Genomic DNA, 9,159 nt, shown 5'->3' with positions numbered 1-9,159 from the left:
CTAACCAATACACTTTTCATAGTAGTTTTTACAAAGGAGCATAGTCATCTTAAACTCGTTTTTTTTATGGATCTTTATGATTTGATTTTATTCTATATCTGTTGTTTTGAAACAAATTTTCCTATAAGATAACTATCAGGAAACGCATATATTATGTCATCTACATATATGCCATATCTAAAAGTAAGTAGGACTTGACTTACATATATTATTTATTTTTGTTATTTAAATGACATTATTGGCATAATTTATGTCGATTTAAGACCTTTTTGCTACAATGCTATGCTGACATGTGATATCGATGTACAATTTGAAGGGTTTACGTCGAATATATGGGTTTAATAAGAAGTATTGTCGTGGATGACATAAAATGTACATTCTTTATTTTAAAACATTTTAGGGGAAACATGAAAAAAACTGCAAAAGGGTTGAAACTTATTTTACGTGCACAGAGATTTGTCAGGGGTATTGAGAGGCTTATAAGGTGAAGGAACCCACCTCCATATTTTGTGAGGGCAGACACCTCCTCCCCAAACGCTTAAAAACAATAGTTATAACTCGACACATTTCCGGTTATGGAAATATTTATTCTTGTTTTAAGTATGAGAATTGTTAAATTATATAGGGCAAGCAACAATGGAATTATAATTAGGTTATTTTTTCCAACCGAGGAGCAAATCGTGCACAAAGGGCACAATATTTATTTTTTAGCACCTAATTTTGCTTTAAAATTGGTAGAACTTCTCTAGTTTAAAACATAAATATATCAAGTAAGGTGTGGGGGAGGGGGTTATGCACTATAAATTTTTTTTTTTTTGGGGGGGGGAGGGGTATTGGCAACCCAATATTGTTTTACCACTTCTTTGCATATCACATGATTTTTAATCATCCAGATAGCAATGCTACTTTATGGGTAAAAACAAAAGTTCCTAGGTCAGGGGCGTCCAAGCTTTTTAATTTGGGGGGGGGGGGGAATCACCCCTCCCCTCCCCCCTTGGCTGTCTATGTCATAGGTACATTTAAAATCTCTTTCTTTTTATACTCACAACGATATGTTGAAGATTACACTTATGTGAATATAATATACAGTGTTTTTTTTTTAAGAGAACTATTTTGAAAGCAATTTTACCCCACTTAATGTTATCAGAATTTAATGATTAATGGCTTATTTTCTTCGTTTTTAATGCAATTAATCGCACAATAAAAAAATATTTCAGTTTTTATTTTAAAAGTACAGTAAAATCTAAATTCAAAACTTAGGTGTCAACATCTAAAAATGGTTTTAGCGCATTTTTTTATGCTCAAATATTCAACCTTTTGCAAGAATGGCTGCTAAACACTTCAAAGTTGAGATATATCGCTAAAAATGTATACATATACTATGTACTAGAACATATCAAAGCTTGAAGGTCATATCTCAACCAGGGAGGGAGTTCTGGCCCCCAAAAGTCGACTACAGAAAATCCAATTTTTTTCTTGCAAAGGGTAGAAGATTTAGGCATAAGAAAAATGCGCTAAAACCATTTTTAGATGTTGACACCTAAGTTTTGAAATTTAGATTTTACTGTACTTGTTTAATAAAACAAAAATATTTTTTTTAATGTTCTATAAATTGCATTAAAAAACGAAGAAAGCCATTAATAAGCCATTAATCATTAAATTCTGATAACTATAAGTGGGGTAAAATTGCTTTCAAAACAGTTCTCATAAAAAAAACACTGTACTAGCGGCTACGCCCCTGGGGTATTCTAGTATCACTTGAGGGGGGGGGGGTTGAGTGTCGACCTATCCCTTTTTTAGTTTAGTTACCTTAACCCAAAATAGTTTTAAAATAAAACTAACCAGGACCTATGAGAAGCTTATTGAATAGGAGAACCATATCAGAAAGACACACACACACAGAAATCTTTGACATCAGTAATTTTCACAAATTTCTACCTTGAGAATGTTAGTTATCTGTAGATTACAATGTAAAACTAAAGTTAAAATAAAATATGATTTTTTTGGCAAATATCTTGGAAAATTTCTTCTGTAAATAATATTTTTGAAAAATATCCATAGATTTGAATATATTAATTAATAACTACTGTTACGAATAAGAATCGCTGGCAGTACAAAAAAAAAGTAGCAATTTCTCATAATAATCTCAAGATAATATCTAATTTCTGGATGAACTGAAATTAGTTTCCGAATGTGAACACATTTTCCTAGGTGTTTCCCAATCCTATCTCAATATTTGCTACTAGCTAAAAAACCTTCAAACTTCAAAAAAAATCAAAATTTGAATGTATTAACGATTTATACATTATACATTCAAAGTTTTAATTTTTCAAATTTAGATTTTTTTTGGAAGTTTGAAGGTTTTTTAGCTAGTAGCAAATATTGAGATAGGATTGGGAAACACCTAGGAAAATGTGTTCACATTCGGAAACTAATTTCAGTTCACCTAATTTCTGGCCGGAGGCCAATCATTAAAATATTAAAACTCAAGAAATTGTTAACTAGATTAATCTTTTTTTATGGAATTTAAATTATAATTTAAAAATTTGTAATTGTAAAGTAAATCGATTTTATTCTTTTCCTTTTAAACTTTTCATTGGTTTAGAATCTTTTAGCACGGTTTGAAGTATTAAGTAATAGTCTTCAATTATATTTAATGATCGAACCCTGTAACAACAAGCAACCACAAATTATGATTATTACTATTTTGATGAGCCTTTACAACATAAATACACTGTAAAATTTTTAGGTTTAAGTTTTTTTAAAAGTCTTTTAGTTAAAGGGCAGAAAAATAGCCTAAAACCATATAATGACGTAAATCTGAAAACAATATAGCCTAAAATCAATTTAAAGCTCCCTTAATAAAGTAAGCTTAAGAAGTTTAGTAGTTATTAAAATCTCTACTTTGAAAATATTTTTTTAAAGTTACATATTGAAGAAAAAAATATTTTCCTACCTTTTATGGTAATATCAAACAAAAACTATTTTTTTTAGACTTTATACGATTTGAAAAGAACCGTTACAATCGACGGTTTAAAAAATAACTTGAGTCAAAATCTTATTTAAAGACCATCAATTAAAATTTTAAATAATTCTGTTCTAAAGAAACTCGTTATGCTTAAAATATAGATTTATGGATTAACTCAAAAGTATATTTTTAATCCCTTTTAGATGTAAATCAATCGGATAATTCCCTGTCAAACCTGTTAAATATGCAATTTCAAAGATGTCGAATATATAGCTCAATATCTTAATAAGTGTTATACTGGCTAGCAAAATATCGTTAATAATATGCTATTTTCAAAGAGAAAAATATTTTTTATATTTAGCTTTAATAAAAAGTGGCCATGAGTGACATAATACCGACAGTTTAATTACAGTCTAATTAAAAAAATACATTTATGTTGACATAAAAACGACACTATTTGTTGAGAGGGTTCTTTACATGCAGGATAAAATAAAGTATTGAAAAGCTTGGATAAATCCCCAAAATGAAATATTTTCCGTTAAAAAAGGTAGTCTATCAATAAGGAAAGACATATTTTTCTATTCTATTTTAGCCTTTTATAGAATATCCATCTATTGAGAAAGAGACCTATCTCCCATCCAGCTATGTGAAATGGATTCCACTGCAATATCTATATCAGCTAGAGGCAAGGCTTTAAGATGAGGTAGGGGACGCAGTCACCCAGAATTTAATTTTGTTGAAAAAAAAGAAATACCTTTAATACAAAGTAGAACGATGTCTGTCTGTCCATCTGTCTGTCTGTCCGTCCGTCCGTCCCTTAAGATCTCGAAAACCACTGAACCGATCGGATTCTACTCTTCAGGGTATATACCTACTGGTCCTGTGGTGGTTTTAGGCTATTTTCTTGGGGGGTGGGACACCCCTAACCCCCCAAAAAACAAAAAAAAATCTCCCCCATTTTTTTTTCTAATAGAAAGTAGTGGGGGCACCTTGGTGGGGGTACTCCTACGAAATATAGTCTAAAACCTGCCCTGTATCAACATTAAACTTTATTGAAAATTGTTGAACGATCGGTCCGGCCGTATACAAGATCTTGGCGGACATACAACGACACCTATCTATCCAAACATAGTCCTATACGCCCCCAAAGTTTGATAGTAACGTTTTCTTATTCGTTGGCCTAACAACTTTGGGGATTTAATTGATTTTTAGGTATTATCCACCTAGAAATTTTGTTTTTAATTTTGAAAATTTGAGTACCCCTCCCTCCGACAACGGTCAACTCTGGCCGCAGCGCTCGGCTCCCTAGCCTGCCTAGCCGCAGCGCTCGGCCCCTTTGCCTGCCTAGCCGCAGCGCTCGGCTCCCTAGCCTATAACCTAACCTAAACTAAAATAGTTGTTCGTTGTTGTTGGGGGGGGGGGGGGGGTACTCAAATTTTCAAAATAGGAAAACGCCGATTTTTTATTTATTTTTGGTCTATTAAGTTGAGTGTTCAAACGTTTCCAGTACTAATTTTACGTCACAGAAGGGGAAATTTCGTTATCATCATTGAGGAAGTACATCAATTTATCGGCCATTGTCTTATCCCTTAAGATCCCTAAAAAATGCCTCTAGTATATATCTACCTATTGTATCTTTAAAAATAGATTTATTATTACTTGGATCTTACACCAGAGTTTCATGTTCTCTAATAAAGTGAAACAGGCAGCAGGCTAAAATTATACCCCACATCCAATCCTTTATCCCATCCTCGTACTGAATGAACGAACTGACCAATAAACGAGCTATATGACAGCAACCAAAATAGACGATATTTTTCCCCTGGCATAATATCAACGTATATTGTACATCCATTTTTGTAACAATGCCTAGACTTAAGTTCTATTGATTGATTAAGTAGGTAGGCCCTAGCTATATGTACAATATTTAGGCACTCTTAAAATTATAAATTTAAAAAATATTTTTAGTATTGCAGATATTCTATTAAATACAATCTAATTTTTAAAATTGATTTTTTGAAAATCATTCATAAATTAATTTGAATTCTGTCAACGTATTTTCTCAGCAACCCATAGTTATTAAACAATTAAGTCTATAAATTTTTAGCTTTACTGAAGTATTTTACCGTGCTTATTACACTGTACCTCTTCGCCGGAGTGGTGTTACAAAAATACAACTTTATAATCAATCTATAATTAAACTTTATTTATACACATTTTCTTGATATGTGATTCATATTCTTAGACCCGCCTGTTGATATATAAATGATTATAGGATTGCTTGAAAATTTAGGTCACAACTAATTTGGAACCATGCAATCTAAGTGCCCAAATTTTTTGAACCAACGAAAAGGATAATGTTGTTAAAAAAAACTTTGGGTACACGTCTAATTTACATTTATTTAACAGTAATGTTTTTTCCTTTTTGACTTTTGTTTTATAATTATATATATTTTTAATGGAAGTAGATTTTGTTAGTTTTGTATCCCTACTCCGACTACGCTGCCTCGCTATACTAGCACAACAGTCATTGAACTCCAGACACACTCGCACACACACACACAACCATCGAGAAATTTATATTCACGCAACCTCGGCACATTGAACCCCATGGTGGTGCGCTGTATAGGAAACCATCGAGAAATTAAGAAACTGCAATCACGCAACCTCGTTAATAAAAAATATAATATTCACACAACCTAGAGCCTCATAAAATACACTAATGATGATATAGCTACGAAGACACAGTACGTAAGAGCATTGAACTTTTATTTGTTCATAATATAATGTTGGAATATTGCAACAGCATTGCCCTCATAGACTTAGACGCTGCTATTATATCAACATCTCATTATTTTATTTTAAGGAATTAATTGAAAAATTAAGTATACTTATCTGCATACATCCATAAGTAGCGAAGCTAATACATTATGAAAGAGAAAAAAGAATTTTAATATCTAAGCATTTCTGACAGACAGACAGACCAATGGCACAAGTAAGGTATAATACACGCTGAATGATAGGAAATCCTTATAAAAATCACCAAATCAGGAGTCTGCCTTAAATATCAGCCAAGAAATTCATATATCCTCTCTTACAGACAGACGGACCATTCTTTACATGGCAAAATTAGGTTTCTTTTAGAAGTTTCTGATATTTGACATAATATCAATGTAAATATCAGGTGAATCAGCTCTTACAAAAGCAAATTTAAAAATGTGAATTCAAACAGTCGACAAAAAAAGAGATTTTTGTTAGTCGACCTAGTGTCAATCAAGAAGGTGCTACAACGTCGACATATTACATATGAATTGAATGTCATCAAAATTGTTACAGGTTTAACTGGGAAGAACAGACCACCGCCGCTAGTTTACATTATATCTGTAAAGAAAACGTGATTATCTCAGCCAAATCCATCTCTAATAGGGATAAGTTTTCTAAAAAACAATTAAATTGCTTGCTAGCTACAATTGAAAGTATTTTGTAAATTTTTACTAAAGAAAGATTAATTATCTGACATCAAATATAATTGCAAGTTTGCAAGCACTAAAATTTTAAACAAAAGTCACAATTGAAAAAGCAATTTATTTTTTAATGGTTTTGTCGTTTTTCTTAGATGCATAGCAACTCTATAAGTGTTCCCTCCAATAACTGACTGACTATTTACTCAAGAACGTGTGAAACTTTAGAAAAAGGGGAAGGCAGATTAACCCAATTTTGTAAATGTTGACGATTTAGGCTTTGAATTATATTTCTATAGCTTATTATTATTTTGTTCATAAAGAAAAATCTCAAAGTGTGGGTTGTATCCTCCCTCAAATAGCCTAAAACCTTCACTGGACCAATGAGATATACCCTGAAGATTTTCAAATCCCGTGAACAAGTTGTTTGTGAACATACATAAATACATACAGCCATCCTGTTACTTTATTGCATAGTATTGTCTTTTTCCTTAATTTTAAAGGCACTTTTTGGCTCAGAGATTTAGGTTTTAAATGTAATTTTTTTCTCGTGTGTAGATGGCTACACACAAAAAAATGGCAACGTGTTGATTTTAAAGAACCTTCTTACATGCAATTAAGTGATAAGGTATTACATTATACAGTGCCTTTAAACTTTAGCCGCTATAAATAGGTAAATTAATAGGTCTCAAAACTTAGCAAGTTGTATGTGTTTATGTGTTTCCAGTTAATATCTCAAAAACGAAAAATTGTTTATAAAACTTTTGGTACCAGAATACTTTACAGCCTAATTACTCCCTATATGCTGTGTATCCCTTAATTGAAAGAAAGCCGCGTGGCTGATGGTGGCTACGGCTGCTGAGCCGGGGAATTAAGGCCTAAAATAAAAAGTCATTACAGATAACCAACTTTAACTGGACACACCCTGTTGAACTGAGAGTCACGCTGTTGACAAGGATTTACGTGCTTTTAGGTCGACCTTAAGTACAGTAAAGATGTATAACCCAGACAACTACCTGGATCCAGTGTCGGGGACCTTTTTCGCCTGCCAGCAAGTTGCTTTTTGCTCGTTTGTAGCGACTTGGCTGTGTATGTTAATATTACCGACGCTATTGGCTGATTTTCAAATACTAAATTGAAAGTCGTCAAAGGGTCCACGGGGTTGGGACATTCTGTTATTTAACCCCTTTCCCATCTGTTGGTTTACCTTAACTTATGAAAGTTTATTAAAGTATACATTTGTCTAAAAAAATTATACATATATACATATACAGTGCCACATCCTTAAATAATTGCTAAGCAAGCCTAGGATGTAGTAGGGTTTCCTTAGTATTAGATATACAAGAATAAGATAAATTAAAAGATTCATACAGCTATGTAAGGGGGCTATACTGAACAAAATTGTCAAGTAAATCTGGGTGTAATTAAATTAATTGTATAGATGGTCTGTCATCTTTAATATCCACCATGTTTTAAATAATACAGAAGCAGCTCTTTAGAACATTTTATATCCTAAGCACAAAGCCAAACAACTAAAAAGTTTTTAGACATATTATTAACTTTTTTTGCGACCTCGACTATTTTAATTACTAGTGGCTCCGCCCCTAGAGGGCTCTAGGGGGGTGACTCCCCTTCGCCCACTTTCAATTTTATTTTTAAAAAGAAATAGTAAAAGTTTTTAGGAGGTCATGTTTTCTAGGGGCGAAATCTTTTTTCCCTCCCCCTTAATAAGTTAATAACCTTTACAGGACCAACGAGAATCTGTACTATAAAGGAGAGTCATATCGGTACAGCGGTTAGCAAGATCCTTCTGAACACACAGACAAATGACCTATTACTTTTATATAAGGATTAACAAACCGCAGTCGCATAAAAAAGCGGCTGTCAAGCCATTATTTTTATCCTGAATATAAATGTTACGGGTGTAATTTTCCTTAGTCATGTCGAGTGTATTGACTTTAGATGTTTATTTAAGATAGATAGTTGCAACTGTTATTGGAATTGATCTGTCACTTTAGTGGATTGAAATCCCTTTGCAAAAAATGCTTCCTCGTCATTTAATACTTATATTTGCGGGAACTTTTGTTTAATGAAATCTTCCAATTTTAACATTTACAAAACAGCCTACTTTACTGTATTAAGATCCATGACAGATCTATATAGGAAATAAATGTCTATATATGAGCTTAAGTTTTCCAAGCGATATATGTTTAAAGCTCATAGTGCTCCAATAATCCGTAATAAACTCTCATTGACCAAAACGATAAGACCCATTATTTTACTGTATGGAGAATAAATTTATTATTTCTATTTCATGTTGCTATTTAAATTATATTGAAGTATTAAATTTCTATCCATAAAACAGAAAATTTAAATTTATAAAATAGTAAATAAAAGAAAACTCTGTCTTAAAATAATTTGATACTAGCGATACGTGCGTAATGTGGTCAGATATTGAACTAAAATTTAACAGTTAACTAAACATTTTAACCCTTTCAGGACGATGATTTGAAATAAAACATATTAATATCCTAAAATAGTTTAAAGAAAGAAATCGTCAGGGAGAAGATAATGGAAGAAAAGGGTTAATAGTCAGAATTCAGATAACCAAAAGAAAGTAAATAAAACATTGAATAAACCTAGCCAATAGCGAGATAATTATATCGAGCCCAACTCTAGTTTGTATATATTTGCGACCTCTCAGGCTCTGAAAGCTATGGGTTTGATTTT

This window comes from Acartia tonsa, chromosome 2, assembly GCF_053477335.1.
Source record: "Acartia tonsa isolate MP-2025a chromosome 2, ASM5347733v1, whole genome shotgun sequence".
Classification (NCBI taxonomy): Eukaryota; Metazoa; Arthropoda; class Copepoda; order Calanoida; family Acartiidae; genus Acartia; species Acartia tonsa.
This window is presented reverse-complemented; position numbering follows the sequence as displayed.